Source organism: Canis lupus, chromosome 12 (assembly GCF_003254725.2).
Source record: "Canis lupus dingo isolate Sandy chromosome 12, ASM325472v2, whole genome shotgun sequence".
Classification (NCBI taxonomy): Eukaryota; Metazoa; Chordata; class Mammalia; order Carnivora; family Canidae; genus Canis; species Canis lupus.
Window position 1 is genome coordinate 15,615,896 of NC_064254.1, and position 20,344 is coordinate 15,636,239.

Genomic DNA, 20,344 nt, shown 5'->3' on the forward strand with positions numbered 1-20,344 from the left:
GGAGTTTCCCTCAGTAATCAGGTTCCTTGGATTGGCAGTTACTGCCTCTTGTCCAGAAAGGCTCTGGGTCTGGATGAGCCTGGCAAACCATTCTTCCCCTTGGATGATCATTAACCAGCATATCAAATCCCAATCACTTTACAATTAGATCACCGTGACTCACCCTTCCAGAAGTACAGCAAGAGTGAAAAAGGAAGGAGGCAATTTAAAAGCAAGCTTCATTTCTTCTGACTTTCTAGAACTGGATAACTTTGGCTTTCTTTCTTTCTTTTTTCCCCAAGAAATAGCCCACATGATTGTACAATTAAGCATCATATTATTTATGAATGATTATAAGGTTCCCTTAGGGAGCCTATGCCCCAAATGAATAACAAATTGATGAAAGGCAGGAGGACAAAATTAAAAGGCAGCAGTAAGCCAACATATATTTATTAGATGAAATACTTATTTTTATGCTTAGCAATGATGCCAAATTTTATGTTTTGTTAGCCGAGTTTGGCTTGAAGTTTCTTACAGTAGAGTTCAATATCTCCTGCTTGGCAAATATTTTATCAACATACTAAGAAAACAAACAGCAACCCCTCCACCCCCCCAGCCTCCAGCCTTCATCTTTCTCCTCTGTATTTTGATGTTAATTCTCTGTCCTGTTCAAGAGCAAGCAGGTGAGATTCTTGGCACACCCTACCGTCCCCTCCACAGGCACCGAAGCTGGTGGGCACTTAGGATGCAGTATGGCTTCCAGATGTTGTATCAGATGCTCAATTAATCATGGCATCAGGATTAAAATATTTATAATTGTCCAGAAAATAGTTGTGGGTGGCTAAAGCACCAGCCTTCTGAATTTTGAGTCATCTCTCTGGAATGGAATACACAGTGTTAATATGTTCACACCCACCCAATCTATCTTGACTGTTGAAAGTTATCTTGAACAAAGCTTGTATTGCACTGCATTGGCCCTTTGGTTTTCCTTCCTGAAAATAAACTTTTCTCTGCGGGAAGACTCAGGCATATTTGCTAAAAACTCTGAACCATCAGGAAGTTTAAAGAAAGGCTTATCCTGGAACAGCCCCGGTGACTCAGCAGTTTAGTGCCACCTTCAGTCCAGGGCAGGATCCTAGAGACCCGGAATCGAGTCCCACGTCCTCCGGTTCCCTGCATGGAGCCTGCTCCTCCCCCTGCCGGTGTCTCTGCCTCTCTCTCTCTCTCTCTCTCTCTGTTTCTCGTGAATAAATAAATAGAATCTTAAAAAAGAAAGGCCTATCCTTGGGCAGCCCACTTATTCCATCATACAAAAGCTATAGCTAAACTCTTAGAGTCGTCTTCAACCTATCCAGCTATATTGTAAAACGTAAGGTATATTTTTTAGTAATGGGCTGAAATACTGGCAGTTGGGACTGATAGCTAATCCTCCTTTATTTATGTGCATGAACCTACTCTGAATTACCGTTGCCATTTTACCTTTGTGATGTCATGCCTCTACCATTTTATTTCTGGATTGTCTCCCTGTGGCATAATTTAACTTGGGCTCAAGTAAAAAAAAAAAAATGCATTATAATTTAATATAAGTAGGTAAAATAACAAATAGTAAAAATTATATTGAAAGTAAAGTATTTGTATTTATCATTATTTTAAAATTATTTTCTCCATTGAGTTTATTGCCTGATAAATATTTATATATAGTTTAAGTGTGTGTGTACAGATATATATATTTAGCATATATATTTAGCAACCACTCCACCACTCCTTTTTTTTTATTTGTTTATTTTTTTTTATTTTGAAAGAGAGAGAGAGAGAGAGGGCACATGCTCAGTAAAGGGGAGGGGCAGGCAGAGGGAGGAATTTTAAACACAGAGTTCAATACCATCCTGAGCTCATGACCTGAGCCAAAATCAAGAGTCAGAATGCTTAACCAACTGAGCCATCCAAGTTCTCCTACTTAGCAACCACTCTTATTGGTTATTACCCTTACTTTGGCATCCAAACTCAGCCCTAAAAGGTATTCAAAGAGGGGGAAAAAAGTGTGGGGAGAAGGTGTTGAACAAATCAATGAAATTATATAGATAATCAATAGTCGAACAAGGACTAGAGTATATTTTCTTCCTTCAGTTTGCTTCTTAACCTACACTCACTGATCAAGGTAATCCATTACCCAAAGTAAAATAAAACCAAACACTCCATTCAAGAGGCATTTACTATTCTCCACTGCTGATTTTTTTAATTTTTATTTTCATTTTTATTTTTTTAAAGATTTTACTTATTTATTCATGAGAGACTCAGAGAGAGAGAGACAGAGATACAGATAGAGGGAGAAGCAGGCTCCTCACAGGGAGCCTGATGTGGGATTCGATCCCCAGATCTGGGATCACGCCCTGAGCCAAAGGCAGATGCTCAACTGCTGATCCACCCAGGCATCCCTGATTTTTTTTTTTTTTAAGATTTATTTACTTAATTATTTGAGAGAGAGAGCATACACACAAGCAGGGGGTGGGGCAGAAGGAGAGGGAGAAGGAATCCCTGGCAGACTCCATACTGAGCTACGAGCACCAAGTAGGGCTCAATCCTATGACTGTGAGATCATGACCTGAGCCAAAACTAAGAACTGGACTCAACTAATTATGCCACCCAGGCACCCTTAGGGCATTGCTGATTTTTCCCCCCAGAATTCAACATCATCTTCTGTGCATAACATATCATTTTCTTGCATTTGATAGCCAGGTCTTGCACATGGACTTTGTTTTTGTTTGTTTATTGGTTTGTTTTCAGGTCTATGCAACTGCATCTTGGCAAACATCCTTATTATTATTGCTATTAAACTTCACCGGAACTTACTACAAGACAGGTTAGAGTCTGATGTAAGTCTGTCCACCTGTGTTCCATACAAAGTTCTCCTTGCTAGAAAACCTCACTATATCTGACTTGGTTTCGCCAATAACATTTTCTCTAGCATGTGCCCAAAGACAATATTAAAGAGAAGTTCCCAGAACTACTGATGAACTCATTTTGAGAATTGAATATGACCTTCCCCAAACCTCATCTAATCTTATCATGGAAAGGGAAGCAAAACTTGTCAAGGTTTAAGTTCCCTTATCTGTCACATAAAGAAACTAGGTTAAATGACAGTAAGATCATCTGAGCTCCATGAATGCTGATTTTTACTTTCTGTAATATTTTCAGACCACACAACCACAGAAATGGGATGTATCTTTAGAGATTTATTTTACATATTTGCTTCTAATGAGATTTGTCCCTTTCAGAAAAGCTTCCTATTTTCCCTACCCCAAACTCCTCATTCAGGATAGTTAGAAATGGCTTTATATATATAAAATAATCCACGGAACAGTTCATTTCTTATGAGATAAGACAAGAACCCAGACCCAGAACTTAAGTGTCTTTCTTTGAGTTTCTGAGAAAGTTAGAATGAAGTCTAAATTTGCAATAAGTTTCCAAGTTCAATTTTAAATATTATATTTTTATATAATGTTGGACATACACTGCTCAGATGATCATTCTCCTTCCTTTGTTTAGTGACTAGAGAACTAGATCTGACTTGTTATTTACATTTCTTGTTACTGTAATGCAAGAATTGTGTCCCAGCATGAGTCCGTTTGTAATGTTTACTGAGCGAAAAATAGTTACAGCTTTCAAAGATAAGAGTATAAGAAAATAGAATGGACATAAAAGATACATATCCCTTCTTAGCAGCTTTCAATCTCATAGAAAAAACAGAGGTAGATATTTTTGCTTTATCTAAACTGTAGAAATTCACAACTATGCAGAATAGGTAGTCACATTATACAAAATTAATACTGTGTGACCAGACGTAGTTATTGGAGTAACTGAGACTAGTTGAGTGAAGGAAAAAAAATCTTTTTGAGCAGTGTGAGTTTTACAGTGAGGGAGGGACATATGTAGGTGGGAGAAGGATGAGCATTCTGGGGCGGAGGAATGGTATATGGTATGACTCTGAGATAGGCGGGAGTACGTGAAGAATTATAAGTGATTCGATTTGGAAGGGATACTAAAGTTACCTTTCAGTGTTTGATATCTTATTAACTCTCATTCATTTGGTCATACAGTAAATACTAAGTACCTACTATGTAACATTTACTGGATTTCATGTCATGTAACTAGCTATAAATATCATTACTATGATGATGAATTCCAAAAAAAATAGCCTCCCTTTTTAACTCTTTCTGCCATCTCTGACCAAACATTGGTGTAACCTAAGCACCATACCACTTTATCACAGAAGGAAGTCTCCCTTAATTTCAGTCCACTGTAAATCAATGTAACTGTTAGCTGGTCAGGCCACCTCACACAATCCCAGAGAATGGGTATTTAGCACATCAGGTTCAGGCTTTCTATTCCAACCCTAGAGACTTGAGATTGGCTTCTTTAGCTTATTTTTCTAACCATTCTCCCCTGTCCTGTCCATAAATATGAGACTTGAATCCCAGAATCTCAGGCCCACCTCAACACAATCCCCTGTTTCAATGGAGACAGTATTCCCTACACTTCTGTTCTTTCTGTCTCCCTCGTGCCATTTCTGTCCTTTCACACAGTATCACCATTATTTTTAACCTTCTCGCTCCTATGTAAATTAGGGGATGTGCTCAAACATAAAAACCAAAACCCACAGTGGTTTATTCATATAGGGAGTTGTTTAGCTAAAACGATGAGAATCCAAGGCTTGCTCTAAAAAAGTAAGCATCCTTCATTCTTCCGCTTCCCCGTTCCTCAGTACTTACTCCTACAGTTAGAAACACTACATTCATTCTAGGTATAAAGACAGGAAGCTAAGATTTTCTTTATCTATAACTTGTCTGCTGAACTGAGTCACATGGCCAACCTCAACTAGAAGGATGTGCAGGAAGGGAAGATCTTTGGTTGGAGAAAGGGTAGGTAGAGGAAGGCTGGGATGGATGTTGAGTGTACCCCTGCCACAGAGTCCAGCTCCAAGGTCCTACTTCCCCTTTCCCATTCCTCTGTATGAATTGTAGTTATTTTTAAACATCTGCAACTACATTTGGATGGGTTGAGTAGACCAGTTTGGGAGTGAGGGCTGCTCCCAGTCGAAGAATTGAAAAGCACAACCCTCCATGCCACCTGGCTTCAGACAGAACATCTAAAAATACTCAAATCTGCGATGCCTGGGTGGCTCAGCAGTTAAGCGTCTGCCTTCAGCCCAGAGCGTGATCCTGAAGTCCCAGAATCGAGTCCCACATCAGGCTCCCTGTATGGAGCCTGCTTTCTCCCTCTGCCTATGTCTCAGACTCTCTCTCCATTTTTCATGAATAATAAATAAAATCTAAAAAAAACAAAAACAAAACCCCAAAAACTCAAATCTGTCCCTGCAAAGATTTACCTCCTCCTGGCATTTTTTTTTTTGCTAAAATTGATTTATTGTTACGCTAAAAATATGTCTAATGCCTTTCCAGCCTGAAGCTACATTGAGAAAAAGCCACTTTCTATTCTCTTGTTCTCAGTGGATGGCAGACTCTATAAAAGGAGAAAGAGATTGGAAAGAAAATCATTCTCCTATGCTTGATATTTACTTTTGGGTAGATAATCATCCCATCAAAGTCAACAGGTGCAAAGTTTACATCTTTAACTTACTCTTCCATTCTATAACTACTTCTTTGCCCCTACAAATGCTTCCCTTATCTGGCTTCCTTATTTTTGTTACTGGCACTCTTCAATCACTTAACCCCAAAGTTCAGAATCACATTGAAATTTCTCCATCGCATCCTTCCTTATAGCCACTCGAAGTCCCAAAAAGAAACAAGTAAGAGCGTGGTGTTAAAAATATGTTTGAAGGGCACCTGGATGGCTCAGTAAGTTAAATGTCTGCCTTTGGCTCAAGTTGTGATCCCAGGGTCCTGGGGTGGAGTCTCGTTTCTGGCTCCCTGCTTGGTGGGGAGTCTACTTGGTGGGGAGCCTGCTTGGTGGGGAGCCTGCTTCTTGCTCTCCCTCTGCCACTCCCTCTGTTTGTGCACTCTCTTGCACACTCTCTCTCTGTCAAATAAATAAATAAAATCATATATATATATATATATGTGACTTTTGACCTTGGGGTCATGAATTCAACCTCCACATTGAGAGTAGAACTTTTTAAAAGTAATAAAAATATGTTTGAAGAAATAGTGGTTAACACTTAAAAAGATACATAGGTGGCAAAAGAATACATGAAAAGATACTCAATCTCTTCAACCATTAGTGACATGAAAATTAAAACCATAATGGAATACCACCTCAAATCTATGAAAGTGATTTTATTTATTTATTTTTTATTTTTTTTTAAATTTATTTATGATAGTCACACAGAGAGAGAGAGAGAGGCAGAGACACAGGCAGAGGGAGAAGCAGGCTCCATGCACTGGGAGCCTGACGTGGGATTCGATCCCGGGTCTCCAGGATCGCGCCCTGGGTCAAAGGCAGGCGCTAAACCGCTGCGCCACCCAGGGATCCCAAAAGTGACTTTAAAAAATACTGACAGTACCAAGTGCTAATAAGGATGCATTGCAGTTGGAATTCTCTCACACAGCTGAGGGGAAAACAAAATGGGACAGCCATTCTGGAAAGCCATTTGGCAGTTACTTATAAAGTTAAACACACCCCTACCATATGACCCATCAATCCACTTCTGTTGTAGTCACCCTAGAAAAATGGAAGCTATGTTCACACACAGATGTGTACATGAATGTTTTTAGTAGTTCTATTCACAATAGCCACAAATTGAAACAACCCAAATGTCCTTCAAAGAGTGAATAAACAAGCAGTGTTGCATTCATCCAATAAAACACTACCCAGCAATATAAAGAAATAAATGACTGAAATATGCAGCAATTTGGATGAATCTCAAAAGCATTATGCTGAATGAAAGAAACTAGTCTCAAAAGCTTATGTACTTTATAAATGCATTTCTATCATTCTCAAGAGGACAGAACTATAGGGTTGAAGAACAGATCAGTGATTGCCATTGTAGGAATAGAGAGATAATGTGACTATAGCCTAAGAAACTTTGGGATACTGATGGAACTCTTCCATATCTTGATTGTGACGGTGGTTATACTAATCTGTACAATATGTCATACATATATCACAACACGTCAACGTTCAAACAACTGTGCACCAAAAAGGACATCTTAATATATCATAATTTAAAATGAGGAAATATATAATTGTAAGAGCAAGTACTTGTTGCACAAACAATTCAACTGATGGGAATAGAAGAGACCTAGAAAGTAGTGAACTGGCCATGGGTGTCTGCCAGAATGGTACAGAGAGAATGGAGAAGATTGGCTAATTTGGACATTTGTTTAAATGAAGGTATGTCAGGAGAGCCTCTGCCATACTTCTATAATTTCACTCTTTGTCTTTTTTTAAGATTTATTCATTTATTTTAGAGAGTGCGTGCATCAGATGGGGGGAGGGGCAGAGGGAGAGAGAGAAGCAGACTCCCCACTGTGTGCTGAGCCCATGTGGGGTTTAATCTGACACCCTGAGATCACGACCTAAGCCTAAATCAAGAGCCAGATAGATGTTTAACCAACTGAGCCACCAAGGCACGCCTTTTCACTCTAAAACAACAAAATAATACTTTGATCATTTGAATTCTCTAGATTAAAAAAAACTGTAGAAATGTACTTCATCCTTTTTTTTTTTTTTTAAATTGTATTCATTTATTTGAGAGAAAGAGACAGAGCACAGCAGGGGGAGGAGGAGAGGGAGAGGAAGAAACAGGCTCCCCATTGAGCAGGGAGCCCAACATGGGGCTCAATCCCAGGATTCTGGGATCATGACCTGAGCCAAAGACAGATGTTTAACCATCTGAGTCACCCTGGCACCCCTCCCTCATCTTTCGATTACTGAAAATCAGGAACACTTTTTCAGTGCACACAAACTCCCAGACATTACTTTGCAAATGGGCTGTTTCAGATTCATTCCCAGTTCAAAGTCCTCAGTTCCTCCTTACTGCCTTCACTAAACTAGATGACCCTTGTTACCCTCCTCTGGGAGGATGGCCAAGGTAGCACTAGTCTGGCTAAGATCTTCGTTGACCAGAAGCAGCTACCTGTCAACTCTGACTGTCACTCTTATAGAGCCTCACTGATTTCACAAAATGCATGACAGGTGACAGAATGGAATAGTAACTCCAAGGGAGCTTTTACTTGCACCTCAAAAATAATTTTGAATATGAGCTCTATGGAGGTCAGATTTTGAGAATGTTCCTTCTGGGAACATAGATCAAGAGACACCTATCATGGAAACTTTAGCTAACTTTCCACCTTCCTATTTCCCTGATCCATCATCTTTTCCTTCTCCAAAAGTCTCAGAAGTGTGGATCTTCTCAAAGGCTAACACTCCTTCCATGTTCTGAATTCTACAAAGTTCCTGCAGTCAAAATCTCTGCATTTGTATGATGGAGCACAGTTTTCTATGCTCCAAAACCATTTAATCTTGTGTACTCATTTCTGTGACCATTTAGATATTTAAGAATGAATGGAAAGGTAAGAGGACATATTTTCATACCTCTTTTATAGACACTTGTTAAATCACTCTCCAGCTGTTTCTTTCAGCATAAACAGATAATTTATCTTTTCTAAAGAGAATTATTTCCTATTCCTTTACTATCACTGTTGCTTTACTCAGAAACTTTCTATCAGTATGTAGATTCCAGTAGGGATGATATGCTATTAAGCATATTTCTGTCTACCTAAGCCCCACAGGTGGAAATTTCAAGCCATCTGAGGTATAGAGAACAGGAGACTGAGGTATATAGAAGCAACACTGACAAACAGAATGTCTTGAAGATCCTCATATTCAAAGCTTTCCCACATGGCCATGGGCATGTGAAGCATAGGGTTGTAGAGAAATCTGTCAGCCTCAGATCATGACGGTGGCATTTTTTCTGTTTCTGCAGAACCCTTTTCCTTCATGAGAAAGCTTTAGGAAGACATCGTCAGCTGGGGAAACAAGAAGAGACCACAAGAAATGCCCACTGTCTCAACTATCTTCAGCTGTCCCAATCCTGACCTAAAAGGAACCCCATGTTAGATTAGGAAGCAGAGCATGGGGTCTATCTGACCAGGAATGGTACTATGAAGTGGCTGAAAGCCTTGAGGCCTCTGTTCTCCAATACTTTACACCCACTCACAAGTACTTCTTGGCAGTCATGGCTTTGAGCTCATGAGACCAAAGTCTGGCCTCGTGGAAGAAATAACAATACCTAGCAAGAACATTGGGCAGAACATAAGAATAATGAGAAAGTTCTGACTTAAATGCTGGGTGCCTATTTTTAAATGAAGTATTCAGTATGGAGATATCTAAAAGTAAACACTGGCTGATTGTGATAGAGTAGCTTTCTGAAAAAACAACTTTACTTTCAAGTTGAAACTTTCTATGTGACCTCTTGCCCCACCCACCTAGACTCCTTTCTGGAAAACAAACAAACAAACAAAAAAAAACACAAGATTTCCTCTATATAATTTCCTTTCCCAACTCTCCTTTCCACTTTAAAAATTTTAGTTTTGGGATGCCTGGGTGTCTCGGGGGTTGAATGTCTGTCTGCCTTTGGCTCAGGGCGTGATCCTGGGGACCCCGGATCCGGTCCTACATTGGGCTCCCTGCATGGAGCCTGCTTCTTTCTCTGCCTGTGTCTCTGCCTCTCTCTCTCTCTCTGTCTCATGAATAAATAAATAAAATCTTTAAAAAAAATAAAGGTTTTAGTTTTTTATTCAGAGAGAACACACACCAGAGTACAAGGAATAGAGAGAGGAACGGAGGGGGAGTACGAGAGAGAGCATCTCAAGCAGATCCCCCACTGAACACAGAACCCAAGGCCCCTGATTTTATGACCTGAACCAAAATCAAGAGTCGGATGCTTAACCGACTGAGACACCCGGGCACCCCTCTCTTTTCCACTTTAGAATAATGACAACATATGTGAGACGTGATATGTTGTGAGAAAGACAAAGAGTTGATTCTGCAAGATACTTATTACACCCTTACTCTGGGCAGAGCATTGCCAGGCACTGGGACTATGATAGACAAAGTATCTGCACACCCCGCCCTTCTGAAACTTACCCCCTAGAATAGTCTTCTACATTTTCTCATTAATGCCCCTCCAAGGAAACATTTGAAGTTTTTTTTTTTTTCCCTAACTGCTCCATCATGAAATTTTACAGCACAGAGATACTATGTATCTGCTTTATATTGTGCCTACCATCTGTGCTTTATACATAGAAAGATTTTATTTTTATTTTATTTTATTTTTCCCCTCCAAGATCCAATTTTTACCTTTGGGGTGATTTTATCCTTGTGAAAAATGCATGCTCTAGGGCAAAGACGGACAATAAGTAAATAAAGAAGAAAAGTAATTGTGATAAAGATGGAGGAAATACAAGGGGCTAAACATTCAGGTATGGTTACTTTTTAAAAAATTTTATTTAAATTCTAATTAGTGGGATCCCTGGGTGGCGCAGCGGTTTAGCGCCTGCCTTTGGCCCAGGGCGGGATCCTGGAGACCTGGGATCGAATCCCATGTCGGGCTCCGGGTGCATGGAGCCTGCTTCTCCCTCTGCCTGTGTCTCCGCCTCTCTCTCTCTCTCACTGTGTGCCTATCATTAATAAGTAAAATAAAATAAAAACTAAATAAATAAGTAAATAAATTTTAATTAGTTCATGTACACTGCAAGATTGGTTTCAGGACAGGTGTGGTTGCTTTCAATAGAAATGTCCGGTTGCTTGCACTGTGTCAAGGGGAGACTGGAAGCACTTCATCTGCAGGCTTTCCTTATCTTATTTCTCTTCTCTCCCTCACTCGGCTGGGAATACTGGACTGTTTAATTGCCTTATGCAAATCCACCCCTGCAGGCAAGCCCCGGGGAAGGCAGCCAGGCACCCATTTGCTTAAATTCTCCATCCGAAACTTGAAAGATAGACGGAATGTAACCTGTGATACATAATTTCTCTCTTCCTGTTTTTCAAACAAACTCACATGAAAGTCGTGCTGCTTCTCTTCACCAAGCAGAGTTACACCCCAAACAGCAGAGTCATCAAAGGCAGTCATTTGAGGAATCCGATAGTCTTGGTCATTTATTTCTGTGCAACTGAGTAGGCCACTGTTCTTAGTAAGGGTGTGAGACTATCAAAGAGCATTTTAGCTTGCCGTGATTGTGCGGGAACAAAGCATCTATAATTGCATAATGCTCTCTCTGCGTAGGTGTGCTCCAGAAAAATAATAAAGGCAGGATCGCTGAATGTTGAAAAGCAATATAATGCTCTGGTTATATGCCCTGGTATGGGTTTTAGAGTCCAGATCACTGTTTGTAAATTGGCGGGTAATGCAACTACCCTCAGACGCAGTTTATCCTATGTAAAATAAGAATATGACATCATCATACTGAGTTGTTATAAGGAGTAATGAAAGTAATACAGGTAAATTATTTAGTATAACACTTAGAGGGCTATAACACTTAGCCCTCTATAAATAGCTGCTGTTATTATAACTATTCCTGTAAACCAACCATGTTTGTTTTGGTAATCTTTCCTAATTTTGCTATTTTTTAGACTCAAAGGGCTGAAATTTGGTCAAAGTCAAAGCGGGATCATAAGCATGATGCCATTTTGTCTAATATGTCTTAGGCACACCCTCCCTTCGGCTCCATTTGTTAATACTTGCTTTTCTAAATTAATCTGTTACTGAAGCTCCTGGCTGGCTCAGTCGGTGGGGCATGCAACATTTCATCTTGGGGGTGTGAGTTCGAGCCCCAAGTTGGGTATAGAGATTACTTAAAAATAAAAAAAACTCTTAAAAATAAAAATTAACTAATCTTTTATTTTATTTTCCACCCTTGGCTGCTAAATTACACTTTGTTGTTTTTTTTTTTTTTTAAAGATTTTATTTATTTATTCATGAAAGATACAGAGAGAGAGGGGCAGAGACACAAGCAGAGGGAGAAAGAAGCAGGCTCCTTGCAGGAAGCCTGATGCAGGACTATATCCCAGGATCCCAGGATTACAACCTGAGCCAAAGGCAGACGCTCATCCACTGAGCCACCCAGGTGCTCCTAAATTACACTTTATAACTGCAACTTTTACTACCTTTTTTTAGCACTATGAGATGGTGAATTAAATACTAGTAGATCTGCTAACTTTAGTCCTTGAAGAGGCTTTCACAATTTGAATCCTTGGACGTTCAAAAGCAAACCCTCTGCCTTCCCAATCCCTCCCTGAAGTTCTATCAACTCTGAGATCCCTATCTGGCATATTAACATCACCAACCTGATAATCATCTATGCTGATCCTAAGGGTTATCTCTTCTTGTGCACAATCCAATTTCTCACTGTGCCTATGCAATGTTTCTGGTGTTTGTTCCCACCTCTCCTTTTCCAAAACCTATCCAAGTGTTATTTCCTCAGGAGGGGTGTCATTTCCATATGCCAGACTTATGCTCAAGCACAATGGAATAGACATTCATTGTGTTTGGGGCCACCAGGCATGTTTAAACACCCTTCCTACCCTTAGCTCTCTTACTCTGTTTAGTTAGGAATCAGGAATTCAGCCAGGGCCAGATCCTGGTTTTGTGGGGTTTGGAGCTAACACAATTTATGGGGCCTCCTTTAAGAAACAGCAACCTGAATCATGAATTTAAAGTTGGGTCTAGGGCAGCCCCAGTGGCGCAGTGGTTTAGCGCTGCCTGCAGCCCGGAGTGTGATCCTGGAGATCCGGGATGGAGTCCCATGTCAGGTTCCCTGCATGGAGGCTGCTTCTCCCTCTGCCTGTGTGTCTCTGCCTCTCTCTCTCTCTCTCTTTGTGTGTCTCTATGAATAAATACATAAAATCTTTTTTTTAAAAGATTATTTATTTATTTATTTATTCATGAGAGACACAGGGGGAGAGAGAGAGAGGCAGAGAGAGAAGCAGGCTCCATACAGGGAGCCCGACGTGGGACTTGATCCCGGGACCCCAGGATCACGCCCTGGGCCAAAGGCAGGCACCAAACCACTGAGCCACCCAGGGATTCCCGATAAATAAAATCTTAAAAAAAAATAAAAATAAAAAAATAAAGTTAGGTCTAAAAATTAGGTGCTCGGGATCCCTGGGTGGCGCAGCAGTTTGGCGCCTGCCTTTGGCCCAGGGTGCGATCCTGGAGACCCGGGATCGAATCCCACGTCGGGCTCCCGGTGCATGGAGCCTGCTTTTCCCTCTGCCTGTGTCTCTGCCTCTCTCTCTCTCTCTCTCTCTCTGTGACTATCATAAATAAATAAATTACAAAAATTAGGTGCTCATTTCAAATTAGAAAAGAAATGAAAACAAATTACAAATTTTATTTTTTTAAAGATTTTATTTATTCACAAGAGACAGAGAGAGAGAGAGGCAGAGACATAGGCAGAGAGAGCAGGCTCCATGCAGGGAGCCTGACGTGGGACTCGATCCTGGGACTCCAGGGTCACGCCCTGAGCCAAAGGCAGATGGTCAACCACTGAGCCACCCAGGCGTCCCATAAATTACAAATTTTAAAAAGCTGGCCAGTACCACAACCATAACAAATCTGGAAAAATAATACTTTTTGATTGCCTCTCCACATAACAATGATTTTTAATATTTTTTTCTACAAATGAATAAAAGAGGGGCGCCTGGCTGGTTTAGTCGGTAGAGCATGTGAGTCTTGATCATAAGGTTGCAAGTTTGAGCTCCATGTTGGGTGTGGAGATAACTTAAAAATAAAATCTTTTTAGGGTGGCTCAGTCGGTTAAGCATCTGCTTCAGCTCAGGTCATGATGTCAGGGTCCTGGGATCAAGCCCCACATTGGGCTCCCTGCTCAGTGGGGAGCCTGTTTCTCCCTCTCCCTCTGCCTCCTCCCCATTGCCCAGGCTCTGTCTCTGTCTCTCAAATAAATACAAATAAAATAAAATAAGATCTTTTTAAAAAATAGATACTTTAATCTTTAATAAAGTTGGTCAAAAACAATTTTTATTGATAATTGAGGAAGTTTATTTAAAGCTTCACAACACTGGTTGATCATATTGTGCACATTTACTAAGTGTATTGGGGAAGACAGAGTTGGAGTTATGGTATCTTTCTTCACAAATTGTCCCAAACCTATGACCTGTCTAGGACTCTCCCAGGGACTTGGAAGGGCTCTGTGCTAGTGAAAGCTCCTAAAGCTCCAGCTCTGTTAGCACCATGTTCATGCCATCTCTCCATGTAGGTAGGCTTCACCAATCAGCTATCATCATAAAGATTTTGCCCCAGAATCCAACAAATGCAGGAAGCAGGAGCCTTTGCAATCTACCATTTCACAGGGATGAAAACAGAGTCATTGCTCTTCCAGAATCTGCTTGGTGAACTTTGGGCGTTTCTTTTATGTGTTGGGTCCCCAGAGTGACTAGCCTGAGCTGTGGTATCTGTGCCCAGCAGCAATTTTCCCCTAGCAGCCTCATTATATGATATGGGTGTAGATCTTGGCTGCAGAGCCTCTAGACCTGACTTTCCAGACCTCTTGGAGATTCCATGAGGTACCAAATATACTTTATTAAATTTAAATTACTCTTCAGGCTCTTGATCTCAGGGTTGTGAGTTCAGGCCCCACACTGAGCGTAGCGATTACTTAAAAATAAAATCTTGAAAAATATTTTTAAAAATAAATTTAATTTTTTTTCTGTCTACACTAGTGAGAGTAGTTTCTTTGCAACTGCAAATCCTGACTGAGTCACGTGAGACTGTGCTCTACCAGGCTAAGGCTTGGGCTGAGGCATCATGAACCCATCTAAGAGAAATAATAATCCAAGGATGGAAAATGAATCTGACCAGATTACACAGGAAAAAACTAGTGTCCAAATGCTAGAAAGGTAAGGATAAAGGTCAAATGAGTGGGGCTCAGAGCTGAAGGAAGAAGTCAGGGAGCCAAGAATCTTGATCAGTGGAAAGAGAACAAACCAAAGGAGATTGAGAAAAGACAAGGAAAGGTAGGTCAAGACTCCATTTGATAGGCCTGCAGTTGCGTGGTATCTGTGTAGGGAGCTTGAAAGGGAATAAGAGGCTAGCCGATACTATAACTCAGACTTCTTTTTTTTTTTTTTTTTTTAAGATTTTATTTATTTATTCATGAGAGACACAGAGATATAGGCAGGTTTCCTGCTGGGAGCCTGATGAGGGACTTGATCCCAGGACCTTGGGATCATGCCCTGAGCTCCCTAGGTGTCCCTACAACTCAGGCTTTCATTAGCTTGCACCTGGATATAGAAAAACCTTCTAACCTTCTCCCACCTTGTTTTCTGCCTCCAGCAATTTGTTTACACGAATAATCACTTGGCCATTGTCACTGCCCTACTTAAAACAAAATCAATTGTAGCTCTCCATTGATCCAGCTCCCTCGGTCCTGGGTCTGTAGGCACAGAACATCATCAAACTCATTAGCCTGGCATTTCTGACCCTCTCATATCTAGGTCAACCCATTTCTCCAGTTTATTCCTCGTTAATCCTCTCATATTCTATACTAGAGCCACACCTTAACTGTGTGGTGTTTCCTAGACATGCATTTCATTTTGCCACATGCATGCTGTTCTTTCTGCCTGGGAGTCCTCCCTGTCACTTCTCAGCACTTCCAAATCCCCTTGTCTTTCAAAGCAGTCCAAATGCGACATTTCTTTAGCTGCAACATTTCTTCCCCTGGAGCCTAACCCTGACTGTATTTTTCATGGTACTTTTTGCTTTCCTTCTTGCATTATAGTTATTTAGTTATATAGGCACATATTTTTATTTCCTCTAAGTTGTAAGGTCACCTTGATCCAAATTCTTGGCACTGTGCCTTATATATTAGAGGTGCCCCAAACAGCGTTGAACACAGAATCAAATGAAGCAACTCCTGCCACATAATTCTCTGTAGAACCTAAAGCAGGTGATGGTGGCCTAAGGTATGGTAGGAGAAGTAAAATGCAAATGGTTACACTTATCTTTGTACATGTCAACTAATTTATTTTAGACCAGAATTTTACTTTACCAAAACCACTTTCAGCCTTGGTTTTAATAATCTTTACAAAAGGTGTTGGGGGAGGAGAGGGAAAGGGACACTAAGCAATAACTTCAGAACATTCTCCTTACTCTTATTTAATTGCAAAATAAACACCTCCCACAGCGATCTGTAATGCAGGGCAGCACTTGTGTCCTTGTGAAGGGAAAAAAAATGGGTTTTGTACTTTGCCTCTGCCAGACGTAGCCACATAAGTAATTACACGTCAAAAAAAAAGAATAGGAATATATTTTTTAGAGATCACTTTAAGAAAAATGAAAAGATGGAATTCCTTTTTTTTTTAAAGATTTTATTTATTTATTTGAGAGGAGGGGGGAGAGAGCATAAGCAGGGCGAGGAGCAGAGGGAGAAGCAAACTCCCTACAGAGCAGGGTGCACAATACAGGACCCAATCCCAGGGCCGGGGGATCATGACTCCAGCCAAAGGCAGATGCTCAACCAGTGAGCTACCCAGGTGCCCCAGAATTATTTTGTGTTTTATTTTTTTGTAAAAATTTTATTTATTCATGAGAGAGACAGAAAGAGAAAAAGAGAGAGAGAGGCAGAGACACAGGCAGAGGGAGAAGCAGGCTCTATGCAGGGAGCCTGACATGGGACTCAATCCCTGGTCTCCAGGATCACACCCTGAGCCAAAGGTGGCGCTAAACCGCTGAGCCACCAGGGCTGCCCTTATTTCGTGTTTTAATTACACACATTGTTCCACCAGCAGCACTGCCCCAAAAGTTTTATTAGCAAGTAATATTCTTGTTGTATTATAAAAATCTAAGAGATTTTCATTTCTCAGATAGTGTGCAAATAAAATTATATTTCTGGGCGGCCTGTGTCTCTGCCTCTCTCTGTGTGTCTCTTATGAATAAATAAATAAAATCTTTAAAAAAAAAGAAATTTATAGGAAATATTCTTGGGAGCCTTCCAATTTTCCTTATCAGTGTAAATCCTACATATATCAAATACACTTTTAAAGGGAGGGATATTGAATAATAAAGAGAAACTTCTTCAACATAAAATTTCTACAAATGTGAAATAACTTTAGTAGAATAAAGAAAAAAATTATGATTAAAAAAATGTTTAAAACTCTGCCCATACTTGGGGGGCAAAGAAAACGAAACTGAAGTCTAAACCAAAAGTTTTGGGGATTCATTTGTCTATGGCCAATTTTTCTTTTCCATTAAAGCCTATCTGGGACATTTGATACATACCTTAAAATATTAAAAAAAAAAATCTAACGTGAGATCCAAACAAAGCAAATGACCCATTAGATAAATTCAGGGGTTTCAGTGCCAATTAAGTTAGAAGATAGGGAAGGTGAGTGGTAAGGGTAAGGAGTGAAATCATTTTGCTATTTTTATAAAACTCAGAAATTTAATTTTCCCCATCTATAGCTGGTGATTCAGTTACTTAGTGTAAGTAGGAAAAGTTATCTGAGATTTTTTAAATGCCACAGTTTTTCTTTGTTTGAATACTTTCAGATTTATATATTCCCCAGATACAGAAAATAGACAGTGCAAAGTATAATTTAGCTTTCTGTCTCTAAGTCAAGATTATCATTATTTTATATTGTATCATAAATGGAGTTTGTGGAGGCCATCAGGCTGAAAGTGAACTTATGTTCTAAGATACATTTCTTTCATAAATCCTTTATATTTGCTGCTATGCTTTAGACCACATATCTTTAAGGCCTATTGGGAAAGGCCTTTATTAGGTTGAACCTTGAAATTGCCAATATGTTAATCATCTTTAATCTATTAAGTATCAATTTCCCCTGGCTTAACCTAACATAATAAAAGGTCAAGTCAAAAGCTGAAGAGGTTTTCTGTCAACAGTCTTTTCTTTTTTTTTTTTTTTTAGAGATTTTATTTATTTATTCTTGAGAGACACAGAGAGAGAGAGAGGCAGAGAGACACAGGCAGTGGGAGAAGCAGGCTCCATGCAGGGAGCCCGACGTGGGACTCGATTCCAGGTCTCCAGGATCAGGCCCTGGGCTGAAGGCGGCGCTAAACCTCTGAGCCACCCAGGCTACCCATGTCAACAGTCTTTATCAGCATCCTGTGACATCTGCAGAACTCTTACCATATTCAACATAATAAAATGTGGGCTATGCTGAGACACTTTTTTTCTGTCCCCACACACAGCTGAGTGATTCTTTATTTCCTTCATCCACTGTCGACTAGAGCTCACGGTCTTGTTTTTCACTCCCACTATCTAAAAAAAAAAAAAATGGAGCCACACCTCTAAGAGAATGTCATCCTGCCCTGATGGCTTCTCTGGTAATGTAACTTTTTAATCCCCTATTTCTGGTTCACTGTCATCAAAGCTCCACCTCTGGCTTTGTATTGAATTAACCTTTAGTACATTATGCAGAAAAATACTTGGGTTTTGAATTATTGAGTTTTAGAGTGAGGAGAAATCTTAGCAATACTTAGCCTGATTTTCCTATAATGAATATTGATGGTTGCTGGTTCCCTCTGTCAGCCCAATTTTCACCTGGTCTTCTACCCTCCCTTATGCGCCAGTGTGTTTTGGCAATGGGCTTCCCTTAGCAGTGAGGATGATCTCATTGGTTCAGAATCCCAGTCTAAGCCAACCTGTTTGGCTAGGTCCTTGTTATTAGGGTGAGCATTATGGGCTGAATTGTGTCCCTCCAAAATTTATATTTTGAAACACCAATCCCCAGTACTTCAGAATGTGACTGTATTTGGAGATAGGTCCTTTAAAGAGGTAATTAAGTTAAAAGCAGGTCATTAAGGTGGGCCCCCATCCAATATGACTGATGTCCTTATAAGAGAAAATTTGAACACAGTCATGTACAGAGGAAAGACAAGTAGAAGACACAGGGAGAAGACGGTTATCTACAAGCCATGGAAAGAGGCCACAGAAGAAACCAACCCTGCTGAAACCTTGATCTTGGACTTTTAACCTCCAGAACTGTGAGAAAATAAATTTTGTTATTTAAGCCACCCAGTCTGTGGCATTTTGTTATGGCAGTCCTAAGGGACTAATCCAATGGATTAGGCATTGGAATTGGAATGGGACTCAATATGAGACAACAGTGGAGGGAAGTTTTTGGAAACCTCTAGGTTCTGAATATTTCTTGTTTAAAGGAAAATACCAGAAAAGACACTCTTCGTCTCCATGTTGTGAGGTAGGGTTGTGAAACTTGTAAATTCTCCAGCCAAATTTGTCATCAAGAGGGATGCTACCCTGAAAATGAGCCAATACTCAGAGATGCGCATAGCCAGGAAAATTGTGAAAACAGTTGCTGGAGTTACTTAATTAAGCCAACCTCAAAGCCTGCTCAATCTCTTAAATTCCAGTTATGTGAGCCAATAAATCTTCTCAGTTGTTTAAACAAGCTAAAACCAAGTTTTCTGCTATAGTCTCTGTTGTATTTTTTTTTTTTGTCTCTGTTGTATTTGATAAGTTACCTACCCCTTCATTTTACAGAGAGAGCCTGAGGCCTCTTTAAATCTAAGTGACTTGTCTGATGTATCAGAAGCTTCTTATTTTGAGTTATTTAATCTATCCTCCTTAACACAGCCAGGTTAAAGATAGTGGGTACATACCTAAGTGGTACGAACATTAAGAAGAGTATAAGTAAAGGGTTTCATAAAAAGGACAAAGAAAATATTCACCTTATGTGATCAATCCAGAAAGGCTAAAGATAGAATTGGAAGTATTGGAAAAGGAGAAAAGTAATCTGAAAAGTAACTTTTTGGGTCAGCAAGTCAACTCTTAAGTCCCTCCCTTTGGCCTCACTGTTAGTGTCTTTGGTAGGGACTGTGCCTTACCCAACATGTAGCCCCTCTCATTCTTTTATTGCCCTCCTGCTTATGGGTCTCAAGATTCCTGTGCTGCTCCAAACATTCTTACACCTGGGGGTAGCCCACTTGAATCTCTGCCCAGTTTTGAACACCTGAACTCCTATATTTATGGTCTCTGCCATGATCTGGAAAGCATAATTACATTTTCATATACTTTCATATTTTTAAGTGTTTTATGAGATAGTAGACCACAGTGAGCCCTTATATAGGAAAATCATATTAACCATCTGAGGAAGTGGGAATTTTACCATATTTGGTTGCTTTGAACTTCTTGACAGCTTCAAGCCACTCTAGCTCATTTATATCAATGTTTTTGTTCCAGAATGTAAAAAAGTGTCACACTGAGATAGTCTCAGTTTATACCTTCTAGGCCATGATCTTGTGAATGAATTCTTTCTTCGGAATCTTGGCAAGCTAAATTATGAATAGGGATTATCAAGCAAATTTAAATTTTATCTTTGAAAAGCATTATACAAGTATAATGAG

General features: G+C 40.0%; 1 long non-coding RNA gene across 2 annotated transcripts in view; it reads right to left on the reverse strand.

The window, feature by feature from the left end:
• Positions 1–332: 332 nt before the first annotated feature.
• Positions 333–20,344, reverse strand: part of LOC112641700 (uncharacterized) — a 30,488-nt gene continuing 10,476 nt past the window's right edge. For both annotated transcript variants that reach the window (XR_007401163.1, XR_007401162.1), the window contains exons 3-4: positions 11,000–11,373; positions 333–856 (exon numbers count right to left, since the gene is read on the reverse strand). This is a non-coding gene — a long non-coding RNA (uncharacterized LOC112641700). The remainder of the gene's footprint in view (positions 857–10,999; positions 11,374–20,344) is intronic.